This window comes from Dunckerocampus dactyliophorus, chromosome 7 (genome assembly GCF_027744805.1).
Source record: "Dunckerocampus dactyliophorus isolate RoL2022-P2 chromosome 7, RoL_Ddac_1.1, whole genome shotgun sequence".
Taxonomy (NCBI): Eukaryota; Metazoa; Chordata; class Actinopteri; order Syngnathiformes; family Syngnathidae; genus Dunckerocampus; species Dunckerocampus dactyliophorus.
The window spans coordinates 23,370,758-23,396,680 of record NC_072825.1 but is presented as its reverse complement, the minus strand read 5'-3'; the positions used below and the strand labels follow the sequence as shown (position 1 = coordinate 23,396,680).

The following is a 25,923-nucleotide window of genomic DNA, read 5'->3' as shown; positions in this document are numbered from 1 at the left end:
ATATATACTTGTAGTTTATTTTTACTCACTGTGTACTACTAAGCCTATTTGCAGTGATCCACAGTTGCAAAAAAACATGAAACAGATTAATATACTTCCATTATCTTAATAATTGGGAGGTTACATCAACCAATATATTTCCCATTACACAGAACCAGCAGGAAAAGTAAATTGCACAAGTAGCAGCATGTCTAAAATTAACACAAATGTCAACATATTCTGAATAACCAACATGAAAAAAAATCTGCCATTATTCATAAATAAATAATAAAGATGTCTGAATTCAAACAAAAATTCAGAGCATAGAATATCTGACAAAAACAATATTTTTGCTGTATTGCAAAGTCAAAAACAGCTTTCATGAAAAATATAGATTACTATACAGCAGCTCTCATACAAGAATAATGCTTACAGACTTCAGTATATTATGAATAACCAAAAAACACAAGTTGCTCTTATTCACAAATAATACAAAAAATAAAAATGAACAAGCCATGAGAAATCAGCATGACTCTGCAACATTATTGAACAGATCAACCATATTTGCACCCATATGGCTCTCATTCATTCCTCTCGTTTGTAGCAAATGAGACACTAGCTTCCAGTCATCAGTAATGAAGTGCGCTGTTATGGTGACATAACAGCACCTTTTTCGAGGTGGGTGGAAAATTTACGATGGTTCTCTGGTCGGCAGCAACTTCAGCTGGCTGTTTTTCCTCCTTGTTCGAGTGGAAACGTACTATGTGGTTTTTCATATTTGTCTTGTTCCCAAAATATTTTAAGTTTGTATGACAAAGCTTGCATATTGCCTGGCTTTTGTCCAGCTCATTTTACCTTTAACTACGTGAAAGTCAAAGTGCTTCCAGACGCTCGCTTTAAATCCAACGGGTGCAGGTTGACGTCTACATTCAGCCATTCTGGTAGCGTCGTAGGTGCACTTCCGCTTTCTGTCTTTTTGTTCCGTCAGCATTGATTATTGACATTTATAAATCGATTAATAATCATCGTTGTCCACATCGTGATGCATCTTATAATCGATCATTTCCCACACCCCCTAGTGTTTATGTTCAAAGAAAATACAGAGAACTCTCACGCTGAAATAGGCAGTGTCAAAACGCTTCCCTGCATCCTCAAACTGTCATATTGTCACATGTTTCGATGTCGTTAGGCGTGCCATCAACAGAGAAAAACCATGTCATCACTTCACCAGAGTGTAAAAATAATTGGGCCTCTTCAGGAGATGGCAACCTTCAGTCAAGTGCTACACTTCACACAGACTCATTAACAGTATGTGCTTGCGTAGCTCACCATGTCAACACATTAAACCACATTCTGTTGATGCAGCCAGTGGCGCAGTGGTGGCTGGTTATTGGAAGGGTGGCACATGAACAACAGGCACGAATTGGTTGTTATGCTACTCACTTGGGAACTAACAGCAGTTGGGCCCACTAAGAGTGATCATTTTGAGAAAGGAAGTGAGGAGACACCTGAGCAATACAATGTACCGAGCATACTGTTATGGTACTCCCACTTATAGGAATCAAAGTGGCTTGTTCATGTTCCTTCCTATGGGCTAACAGATGAATGGCTCCTTGTCGAGGACCACTTTGAAGCAATATTGAGTAGGGGTGGGCAGATCAAGCCAAATGTTGATAGTATCAATTAAGGCTGTATTCGACTATGGATTTTCAGACAGGAATCTGATTTGTTAGATTTTGTCCATAGTCAACTAATAAACTAATATTTTAATGTTTCTTTTCAAGATCAGAGCTAATGGCGATCCCGACAAATAAACAGATATCATTTGCAACTTTTTCCACCTCAAAGAAGCGACCTAGCAGAAGAAGCAGAACAAGAGCGCTCTTGGCTATGGCTCCGGCAAAATGACGACCCTGCAGTCAGCACAACGGCACTGGTGGAAGTGCATAAGGCAGAGATGCCTTGCAGGTGGTCCCACCTGGGCTCACAACTCATTTGCGACTTTTTCCACCTCAAAGAGACAGGCTAAAACATTCACTAATTAGTTTATTTATTTAGTGACACTGAAAGCAAGACGAACAAAAAAAAAAGTGCACATAAAATAGGAACAAGATGGCTTGAAAAACAACAACCTGCCAAAACTCACAGTTAGCAGCATAATTTCTTGCCTTACAATTCACTGTCAGGATATGAAATGAAGTTGGGGTAACAGCCTTGCCTGTTTTAAATGATATTCAATGATGTTAAATGATGATCCAATGATGTTGGATCGTTGTCACGTGATATGTAAGGAGCCGCTGACATAAGTTGCACTTCACTTTCTGGAGTCATCTTTAACCTTTTTAAACTACTCCCACACTTTGGATGATTTTTTTAGTAGCCATTATGAGATGGTCTTCTTAGCGTTCAAAGCTAGCGCTCACCACAACTTCTTTGGATTGTGCCATTGAAGAGGGTGATTTTATTAATGTGCGGTAAGGTCTTCTGTTAAACACATATGTCATTTTCAATTCTTTATCAGCTCAAGTTAGGTTGTTTTTGTATCAAAGAAGGCTATTTATAACAAAACCAAATACATACTTAAATGAATAAAAATGTATGCTCAACAGCAGCCGTGGCCACCCCCATATGGACAGAATGGTACAATTTTGAGCACATGACATTTTTTATTATGATTCGAGATTTATAGTCAAATCAGACTCCTCTGAATCAAATCGTAAACTATTCTAAGACACTCCTAGACCAAACGTAGTATTAGTATTGGATCAATACTACCGTGATAAGATCAGTAAATCTGTGTTTTTTCTGTCTGCGATTGCCTGGCGACCAGTCGAGGGTGTACCCCGCCTCTCGACCAGGGTCAGCTGGGATAGGCTCCAACATACCCCCACGAACCTAGTGAGGACAAGCGGCATAGAAAATGGATGGATGGATGGATGTGTTTTTCTGCTGTGGTTTTCATATTGCTACATGTTGTTATATTCATATATTCTTATATTGTTTACAAACTCAGGGAATAAGTCCTTGGACTCAAGAGGGCTTTGGTGGCAAGAAGCCAAAAGATTTTAATGAGAACCAATAGTAGTATTTGCTTTTGTTTTGCTATTGACTTTATTTTGCTCAAAAAATTGTATGTAATAAAAGGGAAAACATTTAGGCTCAGTCCACATGGGAATGATCCTGAGATTTTTTTTTTGGTGGGTTGAAAAAATATCACATCCACCCTGTACCAGATTAGCAAATACACTAAGTCCCCAACTAACGAACACAATTGGTTCCAGACGACTGTTCTTAAGTCGAATTGTTCTTAAGTCGGGGAAAAGGTAGTATTACCAATTATATAGGTACTACATGTACATGTATACATATACAGTATATGCGTATGTATGTAAATATGCTTTTGGATGCAGTAGTAATATTAAACGAGGATAATTAATGAAAAAAACAATAATAAAAATGATATAATAATACGTAATGATAAATGTTATTTACCTTTGAAGAAGAGTGGTCGAGCATATGTCGTTGGTAGTGGTGGTGAAGGAGGAGATATTGAAAAAAAGGACAAATCGTCGTCGTCGTTAGACTCTTCTAAAAGAGGTAGTGTTCTGTGGGTGGTGTAGAATTAAGCAGGCCTATTAACTCTTCATAACTTTAATCACAAGCTGTGCCGGGTTGCATTGTACAGCTGCAACTTAGCTTTTCTTCACGTCTCCTCCTCCTGGTCTTCATCGCCTGTTGGTCCCATTAGCAGTGTCACAGTGCCCTCTACTGGTCAAGCATGTGAAATATGGACTTAAATATAAATAAATATGGACTTATAAGGCAAAACACATGAAAATATAGACCAGTGGGCTTGTGTTTGTATATCCGAATGTTTGCTAGTCGGATGTTCGTAAGTTGGAGACTTAGTGTAGTTGCATTCAGACAGGAACAGATCGCTTGAGTGAAAACGATGTAATACACAAGCCACACCTATGTGTAGTGCTATGAACAGACACAGACGGAACCACGTGACACACCAAACCATAGAAGAAGGAAGAACACATGTGCATAAGTCCATCGTCTTCTGCTTTCCAAGGCTCATCTAGACTTACAAGAAGTGGAATTACTTCTGCGAGTTATGCGATTATGGAGAATAAGACAACAAAATAACAGGAGAATGTCGACTGAGGTAAGTCGTGTCCGTTGAAATATTCAGATATTATGTTGGCTTGTCGTCAAAGCTCACTTCTGGTCACGTTACGCAGATGGGGTGGCGGTGTGTTGGTGACGCCATTGTTTTCGTGCCGGCTGTCTCCACGGAAATGACATGCCGGTGTTTTCAGATTTTGCCACTCTGGAAGCTGTTTTCAAAAAATACCATTTTAGGGCACCCAGAACGCCGTTTCCGCATGGATGAGAGGCTGAAACGATAAAATACTTTGCGGTTTTGACCTGAAAATGTTTCCGTGTGATAGCCCGTTATTATTTAGTAGGGCTGTCAAAAATAAGGTGTCAACAGTGTTAAATAACTTTATTGTTTATTTATTTTAATTAATTACATAAAAAATTTGAACGTAAGCCACACCTCTGTCACGTCTTGTTCTTGGCATAGTGGCGATGACCTCAGTATGCAGAAAGCAGGCACTCGTTGCAGGAAAAACTTATCTTTAATGATGGCTGCAGCGCAGCGGCAGGAACTCGATAAAGAACGCTTTGCAGTAGCGTGTCAGGCTTACACAGACACCGACACAAACGAACGAAAGAACGAACGAACGAACGAAAACGAAATGCAACAACAAAGAAAGATGCACGCACCTGAACTAAATAGGACCACTCAAATTAGCAACAGGTGCAAGAGATAAAGAAAGCAAAGCAGGCGGACACAAACCAGGCAAAACAGGAAGTACTACCAAAATAAGAGCATAGAACAGGAACTAAGGCATAAAAGTGTAAACACACTAACCTGTCACGCAGGCTAACACATAGATCGTGACAGTACCCCCCCCTCAAGGACGGATCCTAGACGTCCGAAAAGTCCAAAGTCACAACAAAAGAAAAAAGGAGGGATGGGTGGTGGGAGGACCGGTGGTGGGTCAGCGGCACGACCCCTCCGGCGGACGGCCAGGATGGTGAGCCTGGCAGAGGAGTTGGGACCCATCCGGCGGTCGGCTAGAACGGCAGGTCCGGCAGAGTGAGTGGCGGAACCTCTCCGGAGGACGGCCAGGATGGTGAGCCTGGCAAAGGAGTTGGGACCCCTCCGGCGGTCGGCTAGAATGGCAGGTCCGGCGGAGTGAGTGGCGGAACCTCTCCGGAGGGTGGCCAGGATGGTGAGCCTGGCGGAGCTGGCAGGAGAGCTGAGCAGTGGCAGGGACTTCAGCAGAGGACAACTGGCACGTGGGAGATGCCAGAATAGGAACGAGAGTTGGGGCACGGTGGCGTGTTGGAGACACCAGGACGGGAACTCCAGGCGAAGCCGGCTGACGTGTGGGAAACGCCAGGACAGGAACTGAAGGCGGAACATATGCAGGAGTCTCGTCCTCTGGACTCGAAGGAGGAGGAATAGGCGAAGCGGGCTGCTGTTCCTGGCTTGCTGCCACGAGCCCTGCAGCTTGACTTCCAGGTAGAGGACTAAGCTGTGCGTTTTGGCTAGCAGGAGGAACAAGCTGTGAGTCTTTTCCTGATGCAGTGAGCTCCGCATCTTGACTACCAGGTGGAAGAATCTTTGCGTTCAAGCTTGCATGCGGGGAAGTGGGCCCTGCGTTTAGTCTTGCAGGAGCAGGAGCGAGCAGTGTGTCTTGGCTAGCAGCAGCAGGAGAGAGTTGTGCGTCTTGGCTAGCAGACTGAGTGGGCTGTGAGTCTTTTATCAACGCAGTGAGCCCCGCATCTTGACTTACAGGTGGAGGACTGAGATTTGCGTTCATGCTTGAATGTGGACAAGTGGGCCCTGCGTCCAGTGTTGCAGGAACAGAAGTGAGCAGTGTGTCTTGGCTAGCAGCAGCAGGAGCTAGCTGTGCGTCTTGGCTTGCCGACGGAGGAGCTAGCTGTGCGTCTTGGCTTGCCGACGGAGGAGCTAGCTGTGCGTCTTGGCTTGCCGACGGAGGAGCTAGCTGTGCGTCTTGGCTTGCCGACGGAGGAGTGAGCTGTGCGTCTTGGCTTGTAAGAGCAGGAGTGGACTGTGCTTCCTCATTAGCTACAGCGAGCCCTGCGTCTTGCCTAGCAGGTGCGGGAGCGTACTGGAGTTCCTCAGACGCAGAACTAATGGCACCATTCCCCTCTTCCACAAGCAGGACGGAATGTGTGTCCAATGCACAGCTGGTAGTACTAGCCCCCCCTTCCGAAGGCGGATCCCAGACGCCGTTCACTGCCATCGGCGGAACCAGGGAAGGGAGGAGGGGGGCTTAGAGGTGGGTCAGGAGTTCCACCCGCTCTGACCTCCCGAACGGAACTGCAGGTGGCCTCAGGCGTGGTCTTGGAACGGGCTTGAAATGCCGCGGGGTGGGCACGGGGGGGTTATGAGGTTTGAGGCAGCCAGGTGTGGCTTCTGGGGGAGTCTGTGACTTCAAGCAACTCGGCACGGACACCGGGAGGGACTGAAGCTTGAAGCTGTGTGGTGTGGGCTCCAGCGGCGTCTGTGACTTCACACCGCGTGGAGTGGGCACAGGGTGAGTCTGACACTTTTTGAGCCGAGGTGCGGGGGTGGGAGGAGAACTGACCTCTTGACGTTGCCTGGGAAGCAACTTGGAAACAAAGGAGGGCAGTTGGAGCTCGGAGCTTCGGGACGCGGGAATCTGAGGGAGACTGACCTCCTCTTGGCGTTGCGTGGGAAGCGGAGAAACGGAGGAGGGGGGCAGCCAGAGCTCGTCGTGCTGACGCTGAGCGGGGACCGTAATGGGCTGAGCCATCAGCCGGCACTCAGCAACATTGCAAAGAGGGAGTTGCACCTCTGCTTGGCGTGGCGAGGAGGAGTTGCGTGGCTTCACCCTTTTACGCCGTGAACCTCTCGCTGGAGCCGGTCCAAACATGCCTTGGCGTCGCGGGTGGTCAGATGTGCCTTTGGTGGGTCCCGGGTAAACCCACGCCATAGGAATAAGCGTGCCGTCCGGTCCCCACACCATGTCCTCCAGCTCCTCTGGAGAGAACTTTGTGCACTCCTCTTCCATAGCCTTTAGGATCTGCCAGGTCCAGAAATCGCTCTCTGCGAGGTCATCTTCTTCTGGTTGTTGCATTCTGTCACGTCTTGTTCTTGGCATAGTGGCGATGACCCCAGTATGCAGAAAGCAGGCACTCGTTGCAGGAAAAACTTATCTTTAATGATGGCTGCAGCGCAGCGGCAGGAACTCGATAAAGAACGCTTTGCAGTAGCGTGTCAGGCTTACACAGACACCGACACAAACGAACGAAAGAACGAACGAACGAACGAAAACGAAATGCAACAACAAAGAAAGATGCACGCACCTGAACTAAATAGGACCACTCAAATTAGCAACAGGTGCAAGAGATAAAGAAAGCAAAGCAGGCGGACACAAACCAGGCAAAACAGGAAGTACTACCAAAATAAGAGCATAGAACAGGAACTAAGGCATAAAAGTGTAAACACATTAACCTGTCACGCAGGCTAACACATAGATCGTGACAACCTCTCTGTTATGACGGCAGACGGAGAGTCTGACACTCTTTTATAACTTTATTCTGACCTGAACAAAACAGTGCAAATCCAACACCATATGAGAGGGTGCCGTCACTTTGAGGGCATGACGCACTACAATGATTTGAAGGTAAAACCAAATAAAAATATACTGCAAACATATTGAATAAACAGGGGAAACAAGGTCAAATATTTTCTCTGGGTCTGTTGCGTATATAAAATACGATCTGATGTCAATTTCGGCCCGTTTGCTCATCACAATTTTATGACATGCAAAAGTATGTCACAAAGACAATTAAATAAATGATAGAAAACAAACAGTGAAACTTATGTTTCCGATTCTGTGATTTCCAAAGTATAACACCTCAATGTGCACCAACCCCATCGCTGCATCCAAAATGTACTTTGATCAAACTCAGACAAAACGTGACCAGCATAGCCCACATACAATGTAACTACATTTGAATTGTGGACGCCTATATGCAAATGAGCTGAGCCTCAGTGTAGTGTGTAGTGTCCATGATACGTGTTAGTACATTCAGGATTTCTACTGATCTGTTTTTTCGAATCAATACTGTTACATCATGCTTCCGTGGAAGGTGACGTGTGTTACGCTTGTGCTAACAATGCTTTGAAGAACACGATCTTGAGTCCTGCACGGAGTTTGAAGCGGGGTCCATCCACTAGATCTATGTTACATTTAAGATACGTCGCCATTTTGGAGAATATTGATGACAATTTAAGGTAAGTTTAAAGCAGTATATACTAAAGTGATACTTATATACATTTGATATCGGCGAATTGGTTAGAAAATAACTTTTCATTTTGCTTGCTATGTCACGCTTTTGGTACCCCTTTCAGGAGACTGACACAAAAATGTCAAAATTATTTTTTTCAAAAACCTTTTATTTAAAACTCATTTATTTACTCATACAAAGCGCAGATCAAGCATTCTTTAAAAAAGTAAATAAATTACAGCATTTTTAATGTAAATGTTCCAATTGAAATTTCAGAAAACGGTGCCCTGCTCTCATAAATTATACCAAGATGTGATATGTGAACAAATGATACTTTATTTTCATATGCAAATAGGTTAGAAAATAACAACTTTAATTTTTGCTTGCTATGCCAGGGTTTTGGTACCCCTTTTAGAGAATGACCCATAAATGTATCTACAAGTCACACACATCTCTTCGTCCATAGTTGGAATAACACTTCCTCATTCTCACCACACTCGTGCGAGATGTATTCACAGACACCGAACACTCCAAACTCCGAACATCAAAACAACATCTTTATAAAGTGAGTATGTGTCTTCATTAACAGAAAGACAAAGAAAAACAATACCTGAATATTCTTATCACTCACTTCGTAACTCTTAACAAAGAAGTACAATTTGCTACATTTGAGGATGCTTGGAAAGCCCAGAAACTACAGTCAAACTTAAATTCTTCAAATTCTAATAACAACAATGTGTAATTCAAATGTTCTGCTACTGTTAAAGAGACTAGCATTAGGCATTTACATTTTCAGACATGCATAGTATTTTTTTAGCTTGATGTACATTTTCAGTTAATTTGGAGTTGTTAATACATACAAATATATATCATCGTGTCCTGTCATTGAACAGCCCTAGTTGATATTGTTACATTGTCTTATATTGTATTTATATATTGTTAATTGTTCACAAATAAGTTTGTTGATGCAAATATTTTGTTTTGTTTGCTTTGCTTTGTTTGCCTTATAATCATGATCAACAAAATACAAGCAAAATCAATCAAATCATTTAATGATTTAGAAAAAATGATCTTGTAAAAAGGATTGGTATCGGTAATAGTAGCCTGTATTTACTTGGTATTGAATCAATACCAATATTTGCAGTATCACCCACCTCTAGCATGGAGGTTAATCCCGTTACCTACTCTGCATTTGCAAGCGTTGTGCTGTATAATGGCCCCGGCCGGTCCTGTTGGATGAACAAAAGCGTGGTCATGTAAACCTCTGTTTGGCCAAGCTCTGACCGTACCCCGGTGCCTTGACCACCATTTACAGTGTCCAAATGCACCCATCAGGCACATCTTGTCTTATTTTGCTCATCAACGTGGCAGTTCAGCACGGCTCTGCCTCCACTTCCCCTATGATTTATTCATCCACTTTCCATTGATCACACCAGTGCTGTGCCAGGTCTGTCACACCGTCACCCTTCAGGGAGCCCTTTCATCTCAAACAACATGGCCACTTCCCAGGCTTTCATCAGGGTGACAGCCAATTAGACGTCAGAGCTTTCCTCCACAAGAGCTTCCACTCAAGGACATGACAATGATGTGTGGTATCTTGGCAAGAGCTATAACACCTGCGCTTGAGTCATGTGGATTTGACCTTCTTATCAGTTCTTGCCGCCATGGAAACACCAGACACGTACTGTAAAAACATTTGAATGACTACAGCCAGTTCCTTTGCTCTGCGACCTTTCAACAGATCTTGCCCAGCTAATGATCTCAGCTGAGATGGCATAATGTCTTTTTAATCTGCACTAACTAGATTGACAAAAGCTGAAAGCCCTCTATTACATTCTGCACTTGATGTTGCAGATGTTCCTCTGTCTCCAGAGTCTGCCAAAGGGACTGACAGGCCCAACAGGCTTTTAGGCATCATTAGTATGTGATTCAGAAGACAAAAAATCTCGTGGATGAAGCCCTGCAATGAGGAAATGGAGTCATGTTTGCAAAAACGACAGCATTTAGGCACCTACAGTAATAGCACTCACTGCACTATACAGTAATTAATCCTAAATACTTGGGTATTTTATAAATCTCCTCACATTAGCAGCTCACAGAGATCTTGTGACATCATAGCTGTGACAGCAGAGAAAGCATTTATTTGCCTTTGCCTTTTATCACTTGCATCCTGCAATCAGATAATCAAATGCATGACAACATCAGCAACAGAATTTTGGAGTAAATTTTCGACGTTGACCGAAAAACACTAACCAGGGCGGATGCTAACCGATGTTCCACTGTATATAAAATACATACTGTATATATTAGGGATGTCCCGATCCACATTTTTTGGCTTCTGATCCCATCTGATTTTTTTAATAGTCTTGCCGATCCGATACTGATCCTTTTTTTTTTTTTTTTGTATAATAAACTTTTGTTACAAACATGAATTTGTGGAATTGAATATGGTTATGTAAAGATTTCTTTAAAGCATTAAAAGTAATGCAACCAAAGTGCTGAATTTTTTGCTGAATTTGCTGAATTTTTGTAACAAACCTCTGTGAGTCAGGTCCCTAATCCAATAAAAGACAAAATTGGAAGAAATGGGTGTGCAAAATACTTTTAGGGTAGGACTAATCATTTGACATGGTTATAGACCAATTAGTGGTGTGATTTAGAATATATTACTTTTTTTAACAACTCTCTTCAGTGCAATAGTAATTGTAAACAACCAGCGGTTAGAGTAACACTGCCTGTGTGAGCAGTAGCAGAGCCAGAAATTTTTCGTTGAGGTGGCAAAGGTGAGAAGATTATTCACAAGTTGGGGTGGCAATAAGTTAATACCTAAAATGTCTAGACGGCCCGTGGGGTGGCTGGAGAGCGACCAAGGGTGACCACGGCCACCACGTAGCTCGGCCACTGCGTGCAAGCTCCCCACACAGTGACACAGCAGTCTGGGCACAGTGAGGGGAAACTACTGCTGTAGCTAGGGAGCTGACATCCAACGGGAAATTAACCGATGATGCTTTCAAGTGCAGTGGTCACGGTGATTGTCGGCTTTCGGACGTCACACAATCAGAGGACTGAAAAATGCTGACATCACTGTGGACCAGCTCGCTGGCCTTGTGAGGTCAATCTGAAATCTGAGTGGAAAAAAAAAAAAACAGCCCCACTGCTAATAGTGTTCAAGTGATATGGGCCAGTACTCCTGATTCTGAAGGTTACATTGACATGGCAACACATAGAAATCATAAAAGAGAGGCCTGGTTAAAGGAATAAATTTAAAGACAGCTGATAGCTAACAATTGATTGTTGATTAATTGGGTCTTGAAGCACTACTTGACTGCAACTTGCAGAGGGGCTATGGGATTCTGAGCTACATACACACAGACCTGGGGCCCGTTGCACAAAAGTAGGATTCAGACATCCAGGATAAATGACTGAGCTGAGCTCAATCAACCTAAAACAAGAGCATCCAGGCTTAATTGGATGCCAAAGCCCAAGCCAGGATGAGCAGACACGGCTTAATCAAGCCAGGTGCAACCAATCCCAGATAGACCCCGCTAATCGATCACAGTCACCAATTCACCATGGCGACGAGAGTGGCGTATTTTCCCCCAACAGAGTCGGAAAGCCTCATGGAGGCATACGAAGGGGTAAAAGCAAATAAAAAAAGAAAGGCAACACCGCCACAGTCATCAAACAAAGAGAGAAAGCATGGCAAAGTATTGCAGAGCCAGTCTGTAATTTCAATTGTATTTACAGTGTATGGGATGTGTATTTTATATGTAGTAGGTGGGGGACAGGTCCGCATGGTGGTCTAGTGGTTAGCATGTTGGCCAACACAGTAACAGTCTGGAGATCGGAAAGACCTGGGTTCGATTCTCTCTTGGGCATTTCTGTGTGGAGTTTGCATGTTCTCCCTGTGCGTGCATGGATTTTCTCCAGGTACTCCAGTTTCCTCCCACATTCCTAAAACATGCAGGTTAGGTTAATTGGCGACTCTAAATTGTCCATAGGTATGAATGTGAGTGTGAATGGTTGTTTGTCTATATGTGCCCTGCGATTGGCTGCCGACCAGTCCAGGGTGTCCTGTCGCCCGAAGTGACCCTACAGAGGAGAAGCGGTATAGAAAATGGATGGATGGATGGATGGATAGGTGGGGGACTGTAAATTAAAAAATGACAGTGGTTGTAGTTGAATGTGATAAAAATGGAGGACAGTGGAATAATTACCGGTACTGGTTTCCGTTTATGGTGACTGCTGACTGAGATAAGGGATGAGATTAAAGGGACCCTGGACCTTACGCTGGTCTGGAGCAGGCTAGCTTCACAGAATAAATCTCCATGGTAACTTATGTCAGAACATATCCCACCTTCCACTATGCCACTTTTCGGATCACGGATAACTTGAGCCAGGATAACAGATATCCCGGCTTAATCCCTTATCCTAGTTTTGTGCAATGGGCCTCCAGGCAGCATCACTCTGCTCAATACAATACTTGCATAAAAACAGTAGTTCAGAACATTCACAAATAAATGAGCTCATCCCATTGAAGATAAGATTTAAAAAATAACAATTCATCCATTGGTAATTTTTTTCCCCAATAGTTGTTCAACGAAATTTTGTGAAATGTCCACCCATACTTCAGACAATTTTTTTTCATATGGTGCAAATGTAGGCTAAAACATGGTATTATATAATGATTATATAATGATATCCCAAGGATGTGCGACATAATAGCTTTGAAGAAAATCATTTCCATCTACAATTACCATGCGTGGCAACACTGCTCTAAGCCCTGTTGTTTGAAACTTCCGATTAGTCGGTTCAAGCTTGACATAAATAAATGTAAGGCAGCGTTGTGTGAACACCTTATCGCTGCGTGCACAGACCCATCTTTGACGGGTCATCTCTCTACAAACAAAGCTCCACCTATTGTTCTTAATTGTTGTTCATCTTCACTGTGCTGATGGCCATACATCCATCTGGATAAGCCTGAGTCCCAAGCCTTTGCTTAAATTACTCTGACTTCCCTCTTGCAAGACGTGCCCAAGGCCAGCATGTCTTGAGCAGAAAGGTTATTCTTCCTGTTGCTATGCAATCTTTAAGAACAGTCTTGCACTGATAGCCACCACAGTAAATTCACTGCATTCAATAAAAGCAACCTCCTCTAAGAATAATAGAACAGTGACTTTAGAAGACAATTTAAAGTTCTCAGCAAGGACAGTGCGACACAGGTAAAAACTAAAAACACTGGAAGCCAAGAAGAGAGAAAGAGGTCCGCCTGTTAGGGGTACTGACACAAATAATCTGGCGTCATCATTATAGTTAGTTTTTTCATGACCCAACATATTTCAGTTCCTCTTTTGCCACATTCTTGTGTCATATTTTTCTTTTACTGTGCCAGCAAAGCTGTCAACCAGTCAGCAAAGCTACATTGCACTGCTTTATTGCTTTTTAATTTCAGACAATGCAAAAAGCAGACACTTCAACCTCGAGATCAGCACCCTTTAAATAAAAAAGAAATAACCTTAAGGAGGTTGCATTGAAAGCCCACCACACCACTGCAGTGGCTCTTATGTCTAGGGCTGAAGTGTTATCATGCTCAGGGAAGCATGGGCAATTGCAAAGTCCAACAAGTATTCCTCATTTTCTCCATCAAAGGGGAGCACAGTGGACAGTAACCTTTTCATTATCCATTTCCCGAGAAGATCTAACATTTATTCAGAAGAATCATGGCAATTAGGCTGATATAATGATGTACTATGGATCCCTGAGTACTTGCGAGTCAGCATTTACGGCTTCGCAAATGCACGTTTTTAGTCAAAAAATAAGTTTTTTGAGTGTTTTTATTTGTTCGCAGAAAATAGACATTTTTTTCCACAGAAAAATAATCTCATTCACCCTTAGTCGGTAATGTACGGTCAATAAAATGTACAGCATACATGTACTACTGTTAAAAAAAGGCCAAAATTTGATCACTTATAAATTTGTCAAGCGTTGAGATTTTGCACTTTCAGCAGTCCCTGAGTGTACCATACTTACTGTGAGATGCAAAAGTGAAAGTATATACTATACTAAATATAACAATCCAAACTTGCAGTGAGGTCAACACAAGTTAATATATGATCATAAGTCGTTAATGGAACAACAGAAGGCAAGCATTCCACAATCGCACACTCCAGAGTTATGAATAAGTGTTTGCTTAAGTTGACATCGACATACACTCCTGCTCAAAATTTTGCACTGTCGAATCTTAAGAAGGTTCTAAGTAGAGCTTCAAAATGCGAGTGAGACAAACATTTTTTTAAAGGGGACCTATTAGGGTTTTTCTCTTTTCTGACCTATAAATGTTGTTATAATGTTGTATTCTCGTGTTAAACGATACCAACGCGCCAGATCATGAGATTTGCGCTTTTGGAAGTGAGACCTGAAAGCAGTTTTGGACGGTTCTGCACGCTGTGTTCTACAGTTTTTTTTCACACCGAGTTCCACTGATGTAAACGCAACCCGGACTTCCTTATATGGCCATGCCCAGGCAAAAGCTGTAGGCCTGCCCTCACCCCGCAGTTCACCGTGTTAGCACGTATTGCTCCCAGGAAATGTTTGTTTGGGTGTGCCAAAAGAGGCAACCATCAGGCAGAAATGGTTGGAGTTGCTGACTGCCGGCCAGCAAGTAAAAAATATGCTCATCTGTCAACAGCACTTTGACGGGGTTTTGTGAACATGGGCCATTACAAAGCTGGACTATCCGCCAAACTGTTGCTGAAGTCTGGTGCCTTTCTAACATTACTTGGTCGTGTTGAAGAGTCAGAAGAGCAACCTGTAAGTAAGAATTTATCGGTGTCCTAACTGTTTATTTTGTGTAAGTAATCAGACAAAAGCGGTTGTCTGTGTAGCATTATAGAGTGTGCATCCAGCGAGCGGAGGGAGTGTGACCAATCACAGCGGAGTGGGCTTGGAGGGAGGCGTACTTGGAGGAGGGCTAGGAGTGGAGTAAATTACACAGACCGTTTGGGCAGGAGGCAGGAAACCCAGGGAAACTCTGCAGGAAGAGGTGCAGAGTCTAGAAGATCTAGCAGCTTTGTGTGTGGGTTATCGTGTGTAGGTGCTCTATAGGAGTCCACAACTCAATACAATAGGTCCCCTTTAAGTAAGCAATCTATTGGCAACAAGCATTAAAGTGAAATAGTCTGTGCATCAGCTGATCAAAAGTTTATGACCACAGCCTTTAAAAGCCAAAATCTTGGCAAAAATGTGGATTCAATGTAATGTGTCATGTGCTGTCAGGTTATCACACTGTCTCTTGATGGCAAAGACAAAAAGGTTTTCTCTCTTTGAACATGCATGGTTGCATAGTTGAACAGCATTGCATAAACAAGGCCTCTCGCAGCGCGCCATTGCTGCTGAGGTTGGGCACAGTAAGACAGTCATTAGAAACATCTTAAAAGATCCTGACGGTTATGGAACTAAAAAGCATTAAACATGCATGCAGTGACTTCTTGTTCATTGCAAAGTAAGCTACAAAATAAATACATGTCAGTATTAACGTGGAAATTTCCTATAGCAACTAAAAAAATACACCCATTAATTTTTTTTAGATTGTTAGCCACGGGAAGAAGTATTTAATCATGTACCAAAGGTTTACTGTCATTGTAGTGAAGACGTAGAACGAAATTACCACAGCTGCTGGTAGATAAAAGTGTAAAATATAAAAAACACAATAAATAAAAATATGCACAAATGCTTCAAAAATCCTTTATTGTCGGGCCATTCTCCATATGTCTCGGGTGAATGTAAAGGTGCAAGCAATGGATAGTTTCAGTTTTGATTTCGGTTATGTTGACAACCATTTATGTTGACGTCAGTCAGCCTGTCCGAGGGGTGTCGACAAAAACAGGTTCCACTGTAGTAGTTTTTTGCTTTTGTCCCATAAACTGTGTTTCTACACTGTTTTGCTTCACTTTTTTACACTATTTCTATATGAACTATAATAAACATTGAACCTTGAGAATGAGTACGTATGACTGGAAACGCATGGCTGTAGACACTGTATTCAATAAATAATGAATTCATGAAGTCCTTTTTTGACTGATGTTGACAACAAAACCTTTTATAAATATAATTGTGACCTTTGCTCTGCTTTCCAAAAATACAATGCCTGTATATTTTTTTTTATTGTTTTGACTTTCCTTCCTTCTCAACAGAACCCTCCCATTTATCCAGGCTTAAGACAGGCACTCGACATCGCCAAAGGCTGGGTGTTGTGGCCCTGGCTGGGAATCGAACATCTGCCCCTCTGCACGAAAGCCAACAGCGTGCACCGTTATACCACCAGGATCAAAAATAGAATGCCGACAATGATGACTATTTATCCAGTATGCCCCTATTCTAGTAGGGTACAATTGCTGCAGGGCCGTCCTTTAGTGTGCATGATCGTACCTTCTAAGAAAAAGCTACACAGATCCTAACGCCAGGCCAAGATCCGCTTAGGCCATGGTGGTCTAAGGCTGCCTAAGTCACAGGGAGACGATCCAAATAACAGACTTATGCTGCTTAAAATCTGGAATCTTACCATTACAGTAGTATAAAAGAAGCTTCTCATTGCCACGTAAAGCCTGATGAGCTATGTTGATAATAAAAAGATGTGCTTTCATTCACTCTGTCAGGAATATGACACACATATTCACACATGCTCACTACACATCCTGTTAATCAACCACATCCTCAACAACATCATGCATACACAACCCAGTAGCCCTTGTCTTTGTTATATACCGTATGAGCATGGGACTGTTACAACCTCATAGCTCAACAGCAGCTCATTAAGACTCTGAGGAGAGTCAGAACCTTCGTCAACGCACACACTGACAAAAGCTCAGTGAAGAAGCTCAGAATGTGCTGAGCTTGTGCAAAGTGCTCTTCATTATGTGCCCGATTGGAAACGCCACAGAAAGTCTTATTCCAGCCAAACACAAGAGGACAATGCTTATGGCTCAAATGCTACTTGAACGAGGGCCAACTTCCATTCTCACTTTGGAAAAGGGGTGTTGACACAGAGGAGGGACGAATCGGAAACACACAACCATCAGTTACAACTTTAGGTATACCTAAAATCAAAACCGAAACTAGGCATTGCTTGCAAATTTGCGTCAGACTTTGGTAAGAGACATAAGGTGAATGGGCAATAATAAAAGATTTTTGAACCTATGGCAGTTTATTGATGTCGTCTTCCTCCATTTGTACATATCTTTATTTGGATTCTTCTATTTTCATATGATATTTCATACTTTTATCTAACAGATCTTCTGTAGTAATATTGTTGTATGTCTTGGCTATAATGACAGTGAAGTATTTTTATTTTGAAGCGTACTCTGCACTGAACAGGAAGTCACTGTGCGCACATTTAAATGCTGTGAATTTGCATTGTAGTGCTTACTGCTTAAAAATAATAAGAGTTACAACTAGGGATGCTCCGATCGATCGGCCACTGATCAGTATCGGCCATTTTCCATGGAATAGCAGGTGATCACCATATGTTGATCAATGCCTTTAATGCCAATCACCAAAAGCGATCACCTGTTGTTCCACCTCCCCTTTTCCTTCACGCTGCAAACCAAAACCATCATGTCTGCCATGTGGAACTCTACTGTTTGTGAGAGTGATGTAAAGATTGCACCCTGCAACACATGCCACGAAAAATATCTCACGGGGGTAGTAGCATGTTAAAAAAGCTCACCTTCAAGAGAAATTCACGTTTCCAGTCGCTTTGCAAAAGTGTCATAATAAACGTCATCATTTGTTTCAAAAATGAAACAAACAAAGCAAAATAGGGGAGTTAAGAAAAATGCTAAAATCAAATAAGAATAAATTAATAAATATGTAACAGATCACTTAAATTTCATAAATACATAATAAATAATAATAATAATACATAATAAGTTAATAAGTCCAGTCCTGTGTGTTTTTTTACCGTTCCCCCCCATTGCGTTGAAAAATCGCATGGAATGATCTGCTCAGTCTTTCAGTGGAGCAGGGCAGTGATAGTAGTCTGCCACTGAAACTGCTCTTATGTCGGGAGATGATGCTTTGCATTGCATGATGCTGGTTGTCCATGATGGAAAGGAGCCTCCTCAGTGTCCTTTGCTCTGCCACAGATGTCAGGCTTTCCAGCTCAGTGCCAATGACAGAGCCGGGCTTCCTCACCAGTTTGTCCAGGCGTGTGGCGTCCTTCTTCTCGAGGCTGCTCCTCCAGCACACTACTGCATACAGGAGGGCACTAGCTACCACAGTCTGGTAGGAGATCTGTAGCAGCTTCTTGCATACGTTGAAGAACGCCAGCCTTCTGAGGAAGTACAGACGGCTCTGCCCTTTTCTGCACAGAGCATCTAGGTTGGCAAGCACATGACATCTGCTTCCATTTTCTTCCACAAACACAGATAAAGTAGCAGAATAAATTACGACACTGAGAGGCATTTTATTGATTCTTCAGTTCTGACAGCTGCATCAACTAAGCCTTCCATGTTCATTAAAGTGCAATCATGAATAAATCATGAACATCTCTTTGGAAATTGTTACTGTGAGAAATAGACTGCACAGCCTAAAAGACACCAAAGTTTTTCTTCTGACAACATTGGGATTTGAGCCCCTCTCTTGACTTTAATTACTGTTTTTTGTACAATTTCCTCATGTATTTATTTATTACATTGTTATGTGTAATCTAATAAAAACAATGGTAACGGCACAATTAGCATTGCTATAGAGCTTTTATGCTGTATAGGCAGCTACTGAACAGTTAGCAACAATTAGCGCAGTTAAAAACATTACTACTCAATGTTGATGTTATTTTATGGTAAACCTTTCGGTAAAAAAGGTAGTTGTAGACATATTGTGCTATTATTTATAATCTTCAAATTAGCTAGCCTACCTCTGTTAGCATTCAACAGGGCCATTACCCTTCCTAATAATTTGTCCACTCATATAAGAAGAATAGGGTGCCTTAAACATCTCTCTGTATGAAATAAACTCAAATTTAAAGGAAAATTGCATTTTTTTTTAGTTTTGCCCATCATCCACAATTGTTATGTGAAACGTGAACACACGTCTTTCCCTTTTCTGTGCATGATAACGCTTTGAGAATGGCTTAGTGTTTCACTACAGTCGTCCCTCGCTACATCGCAGTTCGAAGATCGCGCCCTCACTTTTTCAAAAACTAATAAATTAATAAATGATTTGTTTTGTGGTTGAATATGGCGTATGATTAGTAGGTCTGTCAAAAATAATGTGTTAACGGCGCTAACTTATTTATTTAATTAATTACGCTATTATTGACGTGTTAACTGGGTGGCTATTTATTATTATTACATGTTTTTAGTGTAATTAACGCATGCGCACCAGAGCAAGCACACCTCTCTGTTATGACCGCAGACGGAAGCACAGTGGTTGTGTACATAACCTGAGTACTGGTAATATGTCCGTCAAAATAGCCACGTAGTGTTCATTAGGGCACACAGTTCATGTGTTACGTCCAGTTAGCTTTTGCCATCAAACATTACCGATATACAGGAAATGAAAATGATTATGCAAAAGACAAGGCAGCCGAAGTCAAGGCAACATATTAAAAAGGTTTCAGCAACGGGTATTTTTCCAATTCATACTGAAATAATAGTTTATGAAATGAAAGTGTTGTAAAACACGCATTTCTATAGTGGACCATGTCCTACATATAAAACAATAAAGGAGATGTTTTAAAAGGGGACTTTATAGCGCAATAGGTGAATCCCCTCACATGCATTGTTAGCTGTCTCGTGCTAGCAGTTTCTCTCCCTTTAGAACATGCAGAAAAAGGAAAGATGTGGTCATGTCTTACATAAGGATTGTGGATGATGAGCAAAATTCCAAAACAAGTGCCGTTTTCCTTTAATAAATTGACCATCAGTGCCCAAATGAACTGAATAACATCTGTTCAAATTAAACACTAGGTAGAGAGGAGCTTCCATCATTCAAGCATTTTTAGACTGCTGCCATTTAAAAACATGCTGAACACTGTAAATAATTAAGGTATAAAAACTCAGATATTCTGTGAGAAATCATTTTTTTACATGTGCGATTGTTGTTGGGTGTTTTTACGTTAAAAAGATCTGAGAGCGCTGCCTCGGTTAAAAATTCATGCCAGTTTCTAGTGGAGTATGTTTGAGTTTCCTTCTGCCTCGCCTGGAGGAGGCTGCACACTGGCGCAGCAAGCTGCTATTAAAAATGTCAGCATGTCATTACAACGAGCTGACTGAGAAGCAATCATGCAGGAAACAAATTGCAGAATACGTCATTTAATTACGATCATAAATAATCTGCTATGTAAAGTCATCAGCGTGATTTAAATGTAACTGTTGTGTTATACATGGCACTAAATAAGACTTCCAAAACCACATCTACCTGTTTCTTCTTAAAAACTTGTGAATAATTTATCTGGGATGACACAAAAGGAGTCAACACCTGCCATATGCATGAGAACTCAACAGTTCTATTTACCTCTTGCACTATTCACATTCTTCTTCTTTTCTTCTTCTTATAATATCGCACTAACGTGACCCAGAGTCAAGCAAATATATGGCTTTACAAAGCAGTATGAAATGTTGTTGATGGATCAGTTTGAAACTATTTTACCAGTGTAGAATATACCACAGACACTTAAGTAAAGTATACACTGCACAACAAACTAAAGGTGACCTCTAATGGGCCTGTCTAATGTTGTGTTTCACAGTTCTTAAGGAGGCACTTCATCTTAAATGAAATCTCGCTGCGTTAGACCAGTTGTCCACAACCTTTTTGGACCCACGGCCCGGCTCGTGTTCCCACAAATCTCAGGTGGTGGGAGTCATATAGCGATGTAATTTATCTCATTTAGTATGTATTGTGTAACACTAAGATAGGAACAAGATCAAATTAAAAGCACAAAGTGAATACAGACCCATCATCCACCACTATAAGCTTGGAGTTTGTTTTTCAGAGAGAAGATTATAGCGCCGCTGCTTGATGTGTGTGGTAACAGGCAGTGTGCTAACTAACTATACACATTAGAACTCAATAATGTCATCAAACGTTACCTTTATGCATTCCCACAGAGTACCAGCATTTGGGAGCAAATATGAAGTGAAAAAACCCTGATAAAAATACAGTATAGTTAACAATCTGTGCAGAGTGGGAGAATGCTAGCGCACGTACAACGGTGCGTTCAAGGACTGTCAAACAAAGTGGGACACTCGCAACAAACAACATAAACATGAAAAAGCTTCAAACTATATTATTTTTTGAATAATATGTCCCATATTTCCAAAATGTATATGCATTTACTTAAAATTGTATTTAGTTATTTACAAAACTATTTTTTTGTGTGTGTATATTTTTTTTTTGTCATTGCACCTGAAAGATTTCCTCGGCCCAGTTCAGCCCTGCCCACGGACCGGTACTGGGCCCCGGCCCAGTGGTTGGGGACCCCTGCGTTAGAGGACGCTCCCCAGTGGTCCAACTAATTATATTTTCCATGTTTATGTTGTAAACAAGTTAAAATTAAAATACACCAGAATCCTACATCGTACCATATGACTCATAAATACTTGAAAGGTGTGTATACTGTATATCCACAAAGGATTACATATGGGTCACCTGTAATAGCAATGTGTGAATGGCTCCGGTTGAAAAATTGGACGATACTGTTATACTCCCATCCTGTAGAAGCCATTTGCCAAATGCCAAATGACTCAAATAGAAGAAGACATGAATCGCCCCGCATATACTATTTTTTTCCATACATTCTAAAAGACATTCTAAAACACCACAATCTACGAAGGAGATGGGCTGGTTGTCAGACGCAATAAATTGGATAGCCTTTTCAGAGATACATTTGTGGCGAATGTAAATTGTCACATTTTTGTGTGTTGTGTGTAAATTCTACTACATGTACATGAATACCAACCGCCGTGGGGAGGAACCATGAATGGCAGTTATTTATTTGAGCCTAAAAGCACACTTATAATGAACGTCACATGCTCCAAGCAGCCAGTGTGCTACTATAGAAGTCAGGAGAACCGGAGTATAGTAGTAAGGGTAATCTCGCCTCATTGGAGCGTTTTTTTAAATTATCGGTTATCTGAACTTATCTGCCTTTCACGATAACATTTTGTCGATAATCTATATTGTTGTTTTTGAGACCATGCACCTGCACATGTCAATGTATCAAGGCAGGCAAAAATGATCGACTTTGTTTTTTTTATTCATTCGATTATTCGATTTATCAATTATCTGACCTATTTTTTATGTTGTCTAATTTATCGGTATGACGTCATTATGCCCTCATATAATGATAGTGCACCCCTAGTTAATGAGGTACATTAACGTTAATCTCACTGATTTGCACTATGTTAATTTGACCTTGTCTCGGATCTTTTGTTCCATTCTGGGTTTCACAGATGTAGTGGTATGTAAGTGCCGCGTTACACGTCACGGTGTTCAACTTGCTGCTTAGCCTGAAATGCTCCTGCAATTTCGACATTTTCTGTCTGTTTTTTAAGATGTGGTTTGCCTTCTCTTTTGTCTCCTTGTTGTTTTCTCTCGACTCTTTAATCTTTCCGCTCCTTCAACTAAACATCCGCTTCCTTCTTCTTCCTCTGCGTAAGTGACATGGGCAATTCCTAAAGGCAGAAAAAATTCCTCAATTATTTTTTGTAATCGAGTCACTCAAATTATTTGAGGAATCATTTCACTCCAAGTTTTTATATTTTTTTGTTAAAAAAATGTAATTTGGTGTGGCTTGCAGACAGTCCTTTAAGGAATATGTACAAAATCAGAGATACAGTATATGTCTTTAATAAAATAATTTGCCACTTTCATTGCAACTCAGTCAAATTTTGTTGTTCTGTTGGCAGATTAGTTTGCAAATGATGTCATTAATTAAGAGGATTTAAGGAATGTATATTATACCTCCAACAAGGTGTATCACCTGCAACCAATGAGTGAATGGCGACAGATGAGAAGGTAAAAAGACAGTAAAAAGTGTAACAGTTGCACAGGAGTCACCCAGTCCTATAGGTGGCATGACTGTGCATCTTTAAATCAGATAGAGGAAGGCGTGTCCACATTATCATACATACTGTATGTTAACATAAAATCTGCATCTGTGCTGTTATCCCAATCCGAACCACAACTTCATAGTTTTTTCCCTGGTTGTTATCACAACACCACAGCCACAGAGCTTTGTGGAAAAAATGGTTTTGTGTGCACAGGAATTGTCGTTGTCTCCCTGCACTTGTGTCCCCAATGACAAATGATGTCATTAAGGTAGCATCAAAATGAGGGTAAGCCGTAAGTCGTAATGTATGTTTGGACTGATTCTCCTTATGGATTTAATGAGAAACAACCAAACCAAATAAAAAGAAAACCTTACTGGAGGAATGCCGTGCTCAGGCATTAAAGAAGGAAGCCGTGTGTTGGCACAGTCCCCAGTGGATAAATCACTTAAATTGTAAATCTCCAGGGAAATGAAGCATGATGTCTACAAATACATCACTCACTATTTCTGCCAGATTGTACAGATTTAAGCTCCATTTGCTCTGAGCACGTACAGTCAACTCTACGGACGGTTGATCTTGACAGCCCGGGCACTGCTGTTTTTTTAAAACACAGCACTTAAAAGGAAGCAAAGACACAGCTGGAGCTGTCATCCATATTAAGGGCCAGAGGGTTCAAGACTGTAGTGAACCAAATAACATAAACATTGAATTCATTCGCCAATTTGGGGTCTTGAACTGCTAAGGGCTTACTTTTGATTATTGAAAATGAGCTAGTAAGACCTTTTCGGGTTGATGAAACCCCCCAAATTTAATTGCAGAATAATTCTACAAAGTAATAGTTACCCCAAAAAATCTGAACAATACCATAAATGTTCCAAGTAAACACTTCTACTCTCCAGTCTCCTATAGTGGCGTACAAAAGCAAGTATCTAATTATGGCCAGGTCAAACAACATTAACATTAACAGCTGTGGCCGTAGGTGACCTCCTGATGGCTAGCATCCAGCAGCTTTATCTACCTCTGAATGTGCTTTAAAATATTGGTTGCGCTACTCAGCTGTTGGTGTGAAACTCATGCTTGCCATACTGTTGTTGCGCAGCGTTCACCTATTTGTTTGTCTGTTTTGTGTTCAAAATGATGTGAAAGGTTCTGAATTGATTTGGATGACATTTTCGGGAATTGTCGGAAATGGGATATGAAAAAGCTGACAAAATTATGGGGGTGATCCCCTTTTCCCTAAAACTAATTACCTGCTACTACTGCCACATTTCTCAACCGATTCACCTCATTCCAACATCAACTCAGTCAACAAAGTGAGGACACTCATGCTGTTTGCACAAAAATTCACGCATTTTTTCTTACGGAATGCAAATGCCATTGAGTTGTAGCTACTTCCACATTCCTCAACCGATTCATACTGTTCCATCATCAAAGCATTCAACTAATCAAGGACAATCATGCTATTTTCCACATACCATGAATTCCCACTTTCCTTGACATTCCCATTTACGGAATGCAAAATGCCTTTGATCTAGAGAGTTCGAATTACTTCCACATTTCTCAACCAATTCAGATCGTTTCAAAGTCAAAATTCTCTAGTGTGTTCCAAACACTGTTTCTATGCAAACAGAGGAGGTCGTAAGTACTCCAGAATTTGGAACACCGGTACGCATTAGTTGCACCAACTGCCAAGGCTTGATCAACCTCCATTTCTGCAGAACAGCTTTAAATTGTTGACCCATTGTGTGGTCCCTGAAACAGGCCTTTTTGTATAATTCTGAAATACACATTATTTTTCAGTTTTGTGTAACCTTACCTTTTTTTTAATCCTCTGGCACACAAGCTATTCACTGGACTTGAACGACTTGAATTTCAATAAATAACTGGAAAAATTGGGGTGTTCTAAACCATTTGACCGGTAGTGTAGGCAGACACTATTATGCTAGGCGTTAGCACGCTAACATTAGCATGTTACCATTGCTAGCATGCTAACATTAGCATACAGCATTTTTTGCGATTTTCATGAATATGAATTTAAGCAGACGGTTGGTGCTATCATGCTAGGTGTTAGCATGTTAGCATTGTTAGCATTCTTGAAGAAATTCAAACCCTCTGTTCATTTTACATTTCAGCACAATTCCACATAGGCTATATATGTCAACATTCATTCTACTCTTCCGTTTTCAAATTCTTCCTCCACTTCAACACATTTGTACCTTCATTCAACAAATGTAGACATTGATGCTCCATTCAAACATTCACACATTTCAACAGCATTTCAGCTCGGCTTCAGCTCGTCTTCTAAAATATGTGTATGCTCATTCTACATTTCAACATTCATACATTTCAACAGCATTTCAGGACAGCTTCAGCTCATCTTCCAAACTATACCTACAGTCATTCTACAATTCATTATCCAACTATTTCTACAGCATTTCAATTCAGGCATTCACACACAATTTTGAAATTGCACTCTTTAGTTATGAATCCAATTGATAATGATATGTTTTCCTGGTCAAGTAATCTAAAT

The 25,923-nt window shown here is 41.3% G+C and overlaps 1 protein-coding gene across 3 annotated transcripts in view; it reads right to left on the bottom strand.

Moving 5' to 3' along the window:
• Positions 1-25,923, bottom strand: part of osbpl3b (oxysterol binding protein-like 3b) — a 64,807-nt gene that overhangs the window by 36,250 nt on the left and 2,634 nt on the right. The window lies entirely within an intron of this gene.